Raw genomic sequence first — 15000 nt, 5'->3', positions numbered from 1 at the left:
AAAGTATCATTACTCTCCACATAAGCATAATCAATTTTATTAGCTGTAGTGGGAGAAAATTCAACAAAGTAGCTATCATTATTATTCTCATCAAGTGTATGAGGCATAGTATAATCATAATAAAATTTACTCTCCATAGTAGGCGGCACCAAAAGACCACTATCATTATAATCATCATAAATAGGAGGCAAAGTATCATCAAAGTAAATTTTCTCCTCAATGCTTGGGGGACTAAAAATATCATGCTCATCAAAGCCAGCTTCCCCAAGCTTAGAATTTTCCATATCATTAGCAACAATGGTGTTCAAAGCGTTCATACTAGTATGTTCCATAGGTTTTTTAATTTTCGCATCAAACCATCCATGTCTTAAATCAGGAAATAGAATAAGAAGCTCATTGTTATCCATTATGCCTAACTAGTGTAAACAAGAAACAAAAAGATGCAATTGCAGGATCTAAAGGAAATAGCTTCGAGCACACACACAACGGCAACAGAAAAGTACTTTACCTGTGACCGGAGTATGAGTGCCTTTTACCTTTCCTCCCCGGCAAAAATAGCTTGATGTCTACGGGTGCTTCTATTCTTGTAGACAGTGTTGGGCCTCCAAGAGCAGAGGTTTGTAGAACAGCAGCAAGTTTTCCTTAAGTGGATCACCCAAGGTTTATCAAACTCAGGGAGGAAGAGGTCAAAGATATCCCTCTCAAGCAACCCTGCAATCACAAAGCAAGAAGTCTCTTGTGTCCCCAACACACCTAATAGGTGCACTAGTTCGGCGAAGAGATAGTGAAATACAAGTGGTATGAATGAATATGAGCAGTAGTACGGCGCCGTAAAAGTGCTTGTCAGCGTGCAGTTGATCGTAGTAATATTGTAGGAAGTAAAGATGCAAGTAAAACAAGAAACAAGCAGCGATAGCGATATTTAGGAACAAGGCCTAGGGATCATACTTTCACTAGTGGACACTCTCAACATTGATCACATAACAGAATAAATAAATAGATGCTAGACTCTACACCCTCTTGTTGGATGATGAACACCACTAACTCGTGTAGGATTACACGAACCCTCAATGCCGGAGTTAACAAGCTCCACAATATTCAATGTTCATATTTAAATAACCTTAGAGTGCATAACAGATCAACATAACCAAACCAAGTACTAACATAGCATGCACACTGTCACCTTCACACTACGAAAGGAGGCATAGATCACATCAATACCATCATAGCAATAGTTAACTTCATAATCTACAAGAGATCACAATCATAGCCTATGCCAAGTACTACACGATGCACACATTGTCACCATTACACCGTGCAGGAGGAATAAACTACTTTAATAACATCACTAGAGTAGCACACAGATAAATTGTGATACAAAACACATTGCAATCATAAAGAGATATAAATAAGCACTTCACTATGCCATTCATAACAGTGAATAAGTATTCCGTGAAATATAGCCTAAGAGACCCACACGGTGCACACACTGTCACCTTTACACACGTGGGACAAGGAGTCTCCGGAGATCACATAAGTAAAACCCACTTGACTAGCATAATGACATCTAGATTACAAGCATCATCATATGAATCTCAATCATGTAAGGCAGCTCATGAGATTATTGTATTGAAGCACATAGGAGGGAGATGAACCACATAGCTACCGGTACAGCCCCGAGCCTCGATGGAGAACTACTCCCTCCTCATGGGAGACAGCAACGGTGATGAAGATGGCGGTGGTGTTGATGGAGAAGCCTTCCGGGGGCACTTCCCCGTCCCGGCGGCGTGCCGGAACAGAGACTCCTGTCCCCCAGATCTTGGCTTCGCGATGGCGGCGGCTCTGGAGGGTTTTCTCTGGTTTCGTCGAACGTGGTAGGGTTTTCGCGACGGAGACTTTAAGTAGGAGGAAGGGCAAGGTCGGTGGAGTCCTGGTGGGGCCAAACACTAGGCCGGCGCGGCCAGGGCTTGGGCCGCGCCGCCCTACTGTGTCCCCACCTCGTGGCCCCACTTCGTTTCCCCTTGGACTTCCGGAAGCTTCGTGGAAAAATAAGACCCTGGGCGTTGATTTCGTCCAATTCCGAGAATATTTCCTTACTAGGATTTCTGAAACCAAAAACAGCAGAAAACAGCAACTGGCCCTTCGGCATCTCGTCAATAGGTTAGTTCCGAAAACGCATAATAATGACATAAAGTATGCATAAAACATGTAGATATCATCAATAATGTGGCATGGAACATAAGAAATTATCGATACGTCGGAGACGTATCACATGTCTAATGGGAAAAATGACTAAGACTCCATTCTCTGGTATTATGGAGCAAGCTACAGACTTGTTGGAAATCATACATACCGATGTGTGCGGACCAATGAGTGTAGCCTCGCGCGGTGGTTATCGTTATGTTCTAACCTTCACAGATGATTTGAGTAGATATGGGTATATCTATTTAATGAAACATAAATCCGAAACTTTCGAGAAGTTTAAGGAATTCCAAAGTGAAGTAGAAAATCAACGTAACAAGAAGATTAAATTTCTACAATCTGATCGTGGAGGTGAATATCTCGAGTTATGAGTTTGGCATGCATTTAAAGAAATGCGGAATACTTTCACAATTGACACCGCCGGGAACACCACAACGAAACGGTGTGTTCGAACGTCGTAATCGAACTCTCTTAGATATGGTTCGTTCTATGATGTCTCTTACTGATTTGCCGTTATCATTTTGGAGTTATGCATTAGAGACAGCCGCATTCACTTTAAATAGAGCACCATCAAAATCCGTTGAAACGACACCGTATGAATTATGGTTTAATAAGAAACCTAAGCTGTCGTTCCTTAAAGTTTGGGGTTGCGAAGCCTATGTAAAAAAGTTACAACCGGACAAGCTAGAACCCAAAGCGGAGAAATGCGTCTTCATAGGATACCCTAAGGAAACTATAGGGTACACTTTCTATCACGGATCCGAAGGCAAAATCTTTGTTGCTAAGAACGGAACCTTTCTTGAGAAAGAATTTCTCACTAAAGAAGTGACTCGGAAGAAAAGTAGAACTCGATGAGATTGAAGAATCTCTGCTCGTTGATCGAGTAGCGCAAGTACCGGAAGATGTTCCCGTGCCGCATGCACCGGCAACGAGAGGAAGCTAATGATAATGATCATGAAACTTCAAATGAGATAGCTACTCGAATCTCGCGGATCGACAAGGGAACGTGCCACTCCAGCATTGGTATGATCCTTGTCTAAATGTCATGATTGTGGATAACAATGATGAAGACCCTGCGACGTATGAAGAAGCGATGATGAGCCCAGATTCCAACAAATGGCAAGAAGCCATGAAATCCGAAATGGGATCCATGTATGATAACAAAGTATGGACTTTGGTAGACTTACCTGATAGCCGCAAGGCTGTCGAGAATAAATGGATATTCAAGAGAAAAACAGATGCTGATGGTAATATTACTGTCTATAAAGCTCGACTTGTCGCAAAGGGTTTCCGACAAATTCAAGGTGTTGACTACGATGAGACTTTCTCACTCGTAGCGAAGCTAAAATCTGTGAGGATTTTGTTAGCAATAGCTGCATTTTTCGATTATGAGATTTGGCGGATGGATGTCAAAACGGCGTTCCTTAATGGAGACATTGAGGAAGAGTTGTATATGGTACAACCCAAAGGTTTTGTCGATCCTAAAAATGTCGACAAAGTATGCAAACTTCAGCGTTCAATTTATGGACTGAAGCAAGCATCGAGAAGTTAGAACCGACGCTTTGATAAGGTGATCAAAGACTTCAGGTTTATACGAGTGTCATGGAGAGGCCTGTATTTACAAGAAAGTGAGTGGGAGCTCGTAGCGTTCCCGATATTATATGTAGATGACATATTATTGATTGGGAATGATATAGAACTATTAAGCGATGTAAAAGGTTATTTGAATAATAGTTTTTCAATGAAAGACCTTGGTGAAGCATCATATATATTAGGCATCAAGATTTATAGAGATAGATCAAGACGTCTAATAGGGCTATCACAGAGTACATACCTGGACAAGATTCTAAAGAAGTTTAGAATGGACGAAAGTAAGAAAGGATTCTTACCTATGTTACCAGGCAAGGTCTTGAGTAAGACTCAAGGTCCGGCTACGGCAGAAGAAAGAGAAAGGATGAGTCAGATCCCCTATGCCTCGGCGATAGGCTCTATCATGTATGCCATGTTATGTACAAGACCGGATATAGCACATGTTGTTAGTTTGACTAGCAGATATCAAAGTGATCCGGGAATGGAACATCTGGACAGCGATCAAGAATATCCCGAAGTACTTGAAAAGAACTAAGGATATGTTTCTTTGTTATGGAGGTGACCAAGAGCTCGTTGTAACAAGTTACACCGATGCAAGTTGGAACACCGATCCCGATGACTCTAAGTCACGGTCCGGGTACGTGTTTATATTGAATGGTGCTTCACGAGTAGTCGGGCAAGCTCGAGCGAGTGCACGGTGGCGAAATCCTCAACAGAATCGGAGTACATAGCGGCTTCAGAGGCTTCATCAGAAGCGGTATGGATGAAGAGGTTCATTGTAGAGCTCGGTGTGGTTCCTAGTGCATTGGACCCACTAGTCATCTACTGTGATAACATGGGTGCCATCGCCAATGCACAAGAACCAAGGTCACACAAGAGGCTGAAGCATATCAAGCTGCGTTATCATTCGATTCACGAGTACATCGAATATGGAGAAGTAAAGATTTGCAAAGTACACACCGATCCGAATGTAGCAGATCCGTTGACTAAAGCTCTCCCTAGGGCAAAGCATGACCAACACCGGAATGCCATGGGTGTTAGGTACCTTACAATGTAATCTAGATTATTGACTCTAGTGCAAGTGGGAGACTTGTTGGAGATATGCCCAAGAGGCAATAATAAAAGTGGTTATTATATATCTTTATGTTTATGATAAATGTTTATATACCATGCTATAATTGTATTAACCGAAACATTGATACATGTGTGTTATGTAAACAAACAATGAGTCCCTAGTAAGCCTCTTAACTAGCTTGTTGATTAATAGATGATTAGTTTCATAATCATGAACATTGGATGTTATTAATAACAAGGTTATATCATTATATGAATGATGTAATGGACACACCCAATTAAGCGTAGCATAAGATCACGTCATTAAGTTATTTGCTATAAGCTTTCGATACATAGTTACCTAGTCCTTATGACCATGAGATCATGTAAATCACTTATGCTTGGAAGGGTACTTTGATTACATCAAACGCCATCTGCGTAAATGGGTGGTTATAAAGGTGGGATTAAGTATCCGGAAAGTATGAGTTGAGGCATATGGATCAACGAGTGGGATTTGTCCATCCCGATGACGGATAGATATACTCTGGGCCCTCTCGGTGGAATGTCGTCTAATGTCTTGCAAACATATGAATAAGTTCATAAGAGACCACATACCACGGTACGAGTAAAGAGTACTTGTCAGGAGACGAGGTTGAACAAGGTATAGAGTGATACCGATGATCAAACCTCGGACAAGTAAAATATCGCGTGACAAAGGGAATTGGTATCGTATGTGAATGGTTCATTCGATCACTAAGTCATCGTTGAATATGTGGGAGCCATTATGGATCTCCAGATCCCGCTATTGGTTATTGGTCGGAGAGAGATGTCAACCATGTCTACATAGTTCGCGAACCGTAGGGTGACACACTTAAGGTTTGATGTTGTAATAGTAGAACTTGAATATGGAATGGAGTTTGAAGTATTGTTCGAAGTCTCGGATGGGATCCCGGACATCACGAGGAGTTCCGGAATGGTCCGGAGAATAAGATTCATATATAGGAAGTCATTTTATGTGTTTGAAAATGATCCGGTGCATTTATGGAAGGTTCTAGAAAAGTCCAGAAGAAATCACTTTGGAAGGCGGAGTCCCGAAGGGACTCCACCACCCATGGCCGGCCAACCCTAGAGGGTGGAGTCCAAGGTGGACTCCACCAAAGGTGGCCGGCCACCCCCTCCCAAGGAAAGGTGGGAATCCCACCTCAAGTGGGAATCCCACCTTGGGTAGGTTTCATGTCATATGGAAGGTTTTGGTTTGGGGTCTTATTCGAAGATTTGTAGACCAACTCTTGGGTGTTCCACCTATATAATGAGGGACAAGGGGAGGGGGCCGGCCACCCTAACACCACAAGGTGGCCGCACCCTATAGTGGCCGGTGATACGTCTCCAACGTATCGATAATTTCTTATGTTCCATGCCACATTATTGATGATATCTACATGTTTTATACACATTTTATGTCATATTTATGCGTTTTCCGGAACTAACCTATTGACGAGATGCCGAAGTGCCAGTTCCTGTTTTCTGCTGTTTTTGGTTTCAGAAATCCTAGTAAGGAAATATTCTCGGAATTAGACGAAATCAACGCCCAGGGTCCTAATTTCACACGAAGCTTCCAGAAGACCGAAGAGGATAAGAAGTGGGACCACGAGGCGGCCACACACTAAGGCGGCGCGGCTCGGGCCTTGGCCGCGCCGGCCTGTTGTGTGGGGCCCTCGTGTGGCCCCCTGACCTGCCCTTCCGCCTACTTAAGGTCTCCGTCGCGAAAACCCTATCACGTTCGACGAAACCAGAGAAAACCTTCCAGAGCCGCCGCCATCGCGAAGCCAAGATCTGGGGGACAGGAGTCTCTGTTCCGGCACGCCGCCGGGACGGGGAAGTGCCCCGGAAGGCTTCTCCATCGACACCACCGCCATCTTCATCAACGCTGCTGTCTCCCATGAGGAGGGAGTAGTTCTCCATCGAGGCTCGGGGCTGTACCGGTAGCTATGTGGTTAATCTCTCTCCTATGTGCTTCAATACAATAATCTCATGAGCTGCCTTACATGATTGAGATTCATATGATGATGCTTGTAATCTAGATGTCATTATGCTAGTCAAGTGGGTTTTACTTATGTGATCTCCGGAGACTCCTTGTCCCACGTGTGTAAAGGTGACAGTGTGTGCACCGTGTGGGTCTCTTAGGCTATATTTCACGGAATACTTATTCACTCGTTATGAATGGCATAGTGAAGTGCTTATTTATATCCCTTTATGATTGCAATGTGTTTTGTATCACAATTTATCTGCGTGCTACTCTAGTGATGTTATTAAAGTAGTTTATTCCTCCCGCACGGTGTAATGGTGACGAGTGTGTGCATCGTGTAGTACTTGGCGTAGGCTATGATTGTGATCTCTTGTAGATTATGAAGTTAACTATTGCTATGATGGTATTGATGTGATCTATTCCTCCTTTTGTAGTGTGAAGGTGACAGTGTGCATGCTATGTTAGTACTTGGTTTGGTTATATTGATCTGTTATGCACTCTAAGGTTATTTAAATATGAACATTGAATATTGTGGAGATTGTTAACTCCGGCATTGAGGGTTCGTGTAATCCTACACAGTTAGTGGTGTTCATCATCCAACAAGAGGGTGTAGAGTCTAGCATCTATTTATTTATTCTGTTATGTGATCAATGTTGAGAGTGTCCACTAGTGAAAGTATGATCCCTAGGCCTTGTTCCTAAATACTGCTATCGCTGCTTGTTTACTGTTCTACTGTATGTTTACTTCCTGCAATATTACTACCATCAACTGCACGCCAGCAAGCACTTTTCTGGCGCCGTACTACTGCTCATATTCATTCATACTACTTGTATTTCACTATCTCTTCGCCGAACTAGTGCACCTATTAGGTGTGTTGGGGACACAAGAGACTTCTTGCTTTGTGGTTGCAGGGTTGCATGAGAGGGATATCTTTGACCTCTTCCTCCCTGAGTTTGATAAACCTCTCTATATGCTGAAATTTTTGAAGTTACACTTGTTTTATCTTCCCATGCTTGTTACTTTGCTCTTCATGAACTTGTTTATTTACAAGATTCCTATGCATAGGAAGCATGTTAGGCTTAAATGTGTTTTGAATTTGCCTCTTGATGCTCTCTTTTGCTTCAAATACTATTTCTTGCGCGAGCATCATTAAAATTGCTGAGCCTATCTTAATGGCTATAAAGAAAGAACTTCTTGGGAGATAACCCATGTGTTTTTTTACTACAGTACTTTGTTTTATATTTGAGTCTTGGAAGTTGTTTACTACTGTAGCAACCTCTCCTTATCATGTTTTTGTGCCAAGTAAAGTCTCTATGGTAAAGTTGATGCTAGATTTGGATTGCTGCGCAGAAACAGCATTGCTGTCTGTCACGAATTCGCGCAGAAGTCTCTGTAAAAAAATCAAAAAAATCTGAAAATTTACATGTGTGATCCTCAGATATGTACGCAACTTTCATTAGTTTTGAGTTTTTCCGTTTGAGCAAGTTAAGTGCCCCTTCCAGGTTCGTCTTTACGAACTGTTCTGTTTTTGACAGATTCTGCCTTTTATTTCGCATTGCCGCTTTTGTTAAGTTGAATGAGTTTCTTTGTTCCATTAACTTTCAGAAGTTTTGTGCAATGTCCAGAAGTGTTAAGAATGATTGTGTCACCTCTGAACATGTGAATTTTTGATTGTGCACTAACCCTCTAATGAGTTTGCTTAAAGTTTGGTGTGGAGGAAGTTTTCAAAGGTCAAGAGAGGAGGATGATATACTATGATCAAGAAGAGTGAAAAGTCTAAGCTTGGGGATGCCCCGGTGGTTCATCCCTGCATATTTCAAGAAGACTCAAGCGTCTAAGCTTGGGGATGCCCAAGGCATCCCCTTCTTCATCGACAAAAATTATCAGGTTCCTTCTCTTGAAACTATATTTTTATTCGGTCACATCTTATGTACTTTACTTGGAGCGTCTGTTTGTTTTTGTCTATGTTTGAATAAATGCTTGTGTGGGAGAGAGACACGCTCCGCTGGTTCATATGAACACATGTGTTCTTAGCTTTTAATGTTCATGGCGAAGGTTGAAACTGCTTCGTTCATTGTTATATGGTTGGAAACGGAAAATGCTACATGTAGTAATTGGTAAAATGTCTTGGATAATGTGATACTTGGCAATTGTTGTGCTCATGTTTAAGCTCTTGCATCATATACTTTGCACCCATTAATGAAGAAATACATAGAGCTTGCTAAAATTTGGTTTGCATAATTGGTCTCTCTAAGGTCTAGATAATTTCTAGTATTGAGTTTTGAACAACAAGGAAGACGGTGTAGAGTCCTATAATGTTTACAATATGTCTTTTGTGTGAGTTTTGCTGCACCGGTTCATCCTTGTGTTTGTTTCAAACAACCTTGCTAGCCTAAACCTTGTATCGAGAGGGAATACTTCTCATGCATCCAAAATCCTTGAGCCAACCACTATGCCATTTGTGTCCACCATACCTACCTACTACATGGTATTTCTCCGCCATTCCAAAGTAAATTGCTTGAGTGCTACCTTTAAATTTCCATCATTCGCCTTTGCAGTATATAGCTCATGGGACAAAATAGCCTTAAAAACTATTGTGGTATTGAATATGTACTTATGCACTTTATCTCTTATTAAGTTGCTTGTTGTGCGATAACCATGTTCCTGGGGACGCCATCAACTCTTTGTTGAATATCATGTGAGTTGCTATGCATGTCCGTCTTGTCCGAAGTAAGAGAGATCTACCACCTTAATGGTTAGAGCATGCATATTGTTAGAGAAGAACATTGGGCCGCTAACTAAAGCCATGAATCATGGTGGAAGTTTCAGTTTTGGACATATATCCTCAATCTCATATGAGAACACTAATTGTTGCCACATGCTTATGCATTAAAGAGGAGTCCATTATCTGTTGTCCATGTTGTCCCGGTATGGATGTCTAAGTTGAGAATAATCAAAAGCGAGAAATCCAAAATGCGAGCTTTCTCCTTAGACCTTTGTACAGGCGGCATGGAGGTACCCCTTTGTGACACTTGGTTAAAACATGTGTATTGCGATGATCCCGGTAGTCCAAGCTAATTAGGACAAGGTGCGGGCACTATTAGTATACTATGCATGAGGCTTGCAACTTGTAAGATATAATTTACATGATACATATGCTTTATTACTACCGTTGACAAAATTGTTTCATGTTTTCAAAATAAAAGCTCTAGCACAAATATAGCAATCGATGCTTTCCTCTTTGAAGGACCTTTCTTTTACTTTTATGTTGAGTCAGTTCACCTATCTCTCTCCACCTCAAGAAGCAAACACTTGTGTGAAGCTGTGCATTGATTCCTACATACTTGCATATTGCATTTGTTATATTACTCTATGTTGACAATATCCATGAGATATACATGTTATAAGTTGAAAGCAGCCGCTGAAACTTAATCTTCCTTTGTGTTGCTTCAATACCTCTACTTTGAATTATTGCTTTACGAGCTAACTCTTATGCAAGACTTATTGATGCTTGTCTTGAAAGTACTATTCATGAAAAGTCTTTGCTTTATGATTCATTTGTTTACTCATGTCATTACCATTGTTTTGATCGCTGCATTCATTACATATGCTTACAATAGTATGATCAAGGTTATGATGGCATGTCACTCCAGAAATTATCTTTGTTATCGTTTACCTACTCGGGACGAGCAGGGAACTAAGCTTGGGGATGCTGATACGTCTCCGACGTATCGATAATTTCTTATGTTCCATGCCACATTATTGATGATATCTACATGTTTTATACATATTTTATGTCATATTTATGCGTTTTCCGGAACTAACCTATTGACGAGATGCCGAAGTGCCGGTTCACGTTTTTCGCTGTTTTTGGTTTCGAAATCCTAGTAAGGAAATATTCTCGGAATTAGACGAAATCAACGCCCAGGGTCCTAATTTCACACGAAGCTTCCAGAAGACCGAAGAGGATAAGAAGTGGGACCACGAGGCGGCCACACACTAAGGCGGCGCGGCCTGGGCCTTGGCCGCGCCGGCCTGTTGTGTGGGGCCCTCGTGTGGCCCCCTGACCTGCCCTTCCGCCTACTTAAGGTCTCCGTCGCGAAAACCCTATCACGTTCGACGAAACCAGAGAAAACCTTCCGAGCCGCCGCCATCGCGAAGCCAAGATCCGGGGGACAGGAGTCTCGTTCCGGCACGCCGCCGGGACGGGGAAGTGCCCCGGAAGGCTTCTCCATCGACACCACCGCCATCTTCATCAACGCTGCTGTCTCCCATGAGGAGGGAGTAGTTCTCCATCGAGGCTCGGGGCTGTACCGGTAGCTATGTGGTTAATCTCTCTCCTATGTGCTTCAATACAATAATCTCATGAGCTGCCTTACATGATTGAGATTCATATGATGATGCTTGTAATCTAGATGTCATTATGCTAGTCAAGTGGGTTTTACTTATGTGATCTCCGGAGACTCCTTGTCCCACGTGTGTAAAGGTGACGAGTGTGTGCACCGTGTGGGTCTCTTAGGCTATATTTCACGGAATACTTATTCACCGTTATGAATGGCATAGTGAAGTGCTTATTTATATCCCTTTATGATTGCAATGTGTTTTGTATCACAATTTATCTGCATGCTACTCTAGTGATGTTATTAAAGTAGTTTATTCCTCCCGCACGGTGTAATGGTGACGAGTGTGTGCATCGTGTAGTACTTGGCGTAGGCTATGATTGTGATCTCTTGTAGATTATGAAGTTAACTATTGCTATGATGGTATTGATGTGATCTATTCCTCCTTTCGTAGTGTGAAGGTGACGAGTGTGCATGCTATGTTAGTACTTGGTTTGGTTATGTTGATCTGTTATGCACTCTAAGGTTATTTAAATATGAACATTGAATATTGTGGAGCTTGTTAACTCCGGCATTGAGGGTTCGTGTAATCCTACACAGTTAGTGGTGTTCATCATCCAACAAGAGGGTGTAGAGTCTAGCATCTATCTATTTATTCTGTTATGTGATCAATGTTGAGAGTGTCCACTAGTGAAAGTATGATCCCTAGGCCTTGTTCCTAAATATCGCTATCGCTGCTTGTTTACTTGTTCTATCGCATGTTTACTTCTCGCAATATTACTACCATCAATCGCACGCTAGCAAGCACTTTTCCGGCGCCGTACTACTCTGCTCATATTCATTCATACTACTTGTATTTCACTATCTCTTCGCCGAACTAGTGCACCTATTAGGTGTGTTGGGGACACAAGAGACTTCTTGCTTTGTGGTTGCGGGGTTGCATGAGAGGGATATCTTTGACCTCTTCCTCCCCGAGTTCGATAAACCTTGGGTGATCCACTTAAGGGAAACTTGCTGCTGTTCTACAAACCTCTGCTCTTGGAGGCCCAACACTGTCTACAAGAATAGAAGCACCCGTAGACATCAGCCGGCGCCCCCCTCTCCCAAACCCTAGCCGCTCCCCTCTCCTCCACCTCTCCCGCACGCTTAGCGAAGCTCCGCCGGAGTTCTTCATCGCCACCGCCACCACGCCGTCGTGCTGCCGGATTCAAGGAGGAGCTACTACTTCCGCTGCCCGCTGGAACGGGGAGAAGGACGTCGTCTTCATCAACACCGAACGTGTGAACGAGTACGGAGGTGCTGCCCGTTCGTGGCGCCGTGATCAAGATCTTCTACGCGCTTTTGCAAGCGGCAAGTGATCGTCTACCGCAGCAACAAGAGCCTCATCTTGTAGGCTTTGGAAATCTTCAAGGGTGAGTCTCGATCATCTCCTCGTTGCTCCCATCTTCTAGATTGCATCTTGGCTTGGATTGCGTTCTCGCGGTAGGAAATTTTTTGTTTTCTATGCTACGTTATCCTACATTTCTTGCAACAATAAACCCTCGAAAAAGGAAGATGACTTATGAAACCATAGCAGATATAAGAAGACCACAGTTGGTATTAGAAGACCACAGTTGTGGTATAGGATCAATACTGCGAGATAAAGTAGAAGATGTCTCGTCCAGTTGATCAGAACCTATAATAGAATCCATTTTTAGATAACAAATAGCCACAATTGGTATCAAGTAGTCCACCATTGGATTATTTGTACCAAGAAGTTGTGAACAAATAATATTTTGTTAGCCAAATAACAATGACCTATAATTATTTAGTCAAAGGATTCACATTGGATGTCCACAATTGAGTGGATACACCACAAACATTCTTCGCGAGACCTTATAAGAAGTACAAACCATAAGTTAGACCCAGACCAATATTCTAACCATAAGTCCAAAGGATGGAAGAAAAGGAGTTGAAGACCATAAGAAAACTCTAAGGGGTAGAGTAAAGATTGAGTTGGATGTACAATAACTCAATATTTTGAGCAAGAAGGATGATGAAGGTCTGAACTGAGAGGAAGTCTATCTTATTTTCATAAGATTGTTTGATAGGGCAAAGGTGGCCGATCTTTCGATGAGAGTAAGATAGCTTCGATTTGTTGGTGGAGTTCGTGCTTGACGATCCGACTACACGTGCAAAGCTCGTGCGCCAATGCAATCGCTAGGACAATCTCCGGGAGTTACTGATCTTGCGGATGCACGATCAGCCTGACCAGCGAGGGTCTTAATTCCTACCTGAAATCGAGAACAAGTAAGAACTAATGATGCAATCAGAATATTGCGGATGAAAGATGAAAGCTTTATTAAATAAGGTGGGATTCCGAATAGTCGGTCTTGTTCTGGGCGTTGGCCTCAAAAGAAGTACACAAGAGTTGCAGCAATGGCTAACTTTTAGTCTAATCAAAATCCGAGTCTAAACGTGATGGCTATGGGGGTATTTAAAGGAGGAAAAGGTGGGGTTTCGGCCAGCCATACATGTGGTGGCCGAACCAAACCCTAGAAGGCCTTTTCCCCTTCAATACGGACTCTAAAAAGTGGCTGACTTAATTCCGGCGAAAATGACATGGGCCTGGCCCAAAACTAAAGGTGACGCAACACCATATTATGCTATGGACGAAATTATGAAGTGGAGAACTCTATATTTCGTCCATGTCTTCATCTCTTCTTATGGTGGCTTCAAAGTTCCGAAATCTCCACTTGTGGCGTCATCTTCAATCCTCAAGTGCTTGCTGCCATCTCCTCCATGTGTGATCATGCTCCAATGCTTGTCCTCCTCATCCATGCTAGGTCCATCATTCCTAAGAGTAACAAACATATCTGATTTAGGCAGCATCATATTCTCATGTATATGAGGAATAGTTCCAAGAAACGAAAGTACTTGATAGTTAAGTTGTTTGGCACGAGCTCGAGTGATTGGTCCTTGTATTTGTGTGGCTGTAGGTACAGCGGTTGTATCAATAGATGGGATGTCCTCATCATGCCCCCTTCTTGAATTGAAGTCGTCCTCGACGCAAGCTCATCTTCTTCACCAAAGTAAGGCTTCAAATCTGCAATGTTAAATGTAGGACTTACCGGACCCAATTCTGCAGGAAGCTCAAGTTTATATGCATTATCATTTATTTTCTCTAACACCTTGAAAAGGACCAGCGGCACGGGGCATTAACTTAGACTTGCGCAATGCAGGAAAACGATCTTTGCGCAAATGCAACCAAACAAGATCACCAACATCAAACACAACATGCTTTCTTCCTCTATCCCTAGCAATTTTATACTTAGCATTCATGCGTTCTATGTTGTCTTTAGTAGTCTCATGCAACTTTAATATCAATTCAGCACGTTGTGTAGCATCCAAATCATTTGCAGAAGATGGTAAAGGCATAAATCAATAGGTCACGTGAACAAACCATAACAATCTCAAAGGCACATCTTAGTGGTGAATGCGAACGATTGTAGCAAATTCAATATAGGCAAACACTCTTCCCACAATTTTAGTTCTTCAAACAGCCGCATAGTAGACAATGTTCTATTACTACTCGTTGTCCATCGTTTGGGATGACATGTAGTACAAACAATTTAGTCCCCAACTTAGCCCATAAACATCTCCAAAAGTGGCTAAGAAATTTAGTATCACGATCAGAAACAATAGTATTTGGCACACCATGTAAACGTACAATTTCGCGAAAGAACAAATCAGCAACATGTGTAGCATCATCAGTCTTATGACATGGAATAAAGTGTGCCATCTTAGAAA

This window comes from Lolium rigidum, chromosome 2, assembly GCF_022539505.1.
Source record: "Lolium rigidum isolate FL_2022 chromosome 2, APGP_CSIRO_Lrig_0.1, whole genome shotgun sequence".
Lineage (NCBI taxonomy): Eukaryota > Viridiplantae > Streptophyta > Magnoliopsida > Poales > Poaceae > Lolium > Lolium rigidum.
This window is presented reverse-complemented; position numbering follows the sequence as displayed.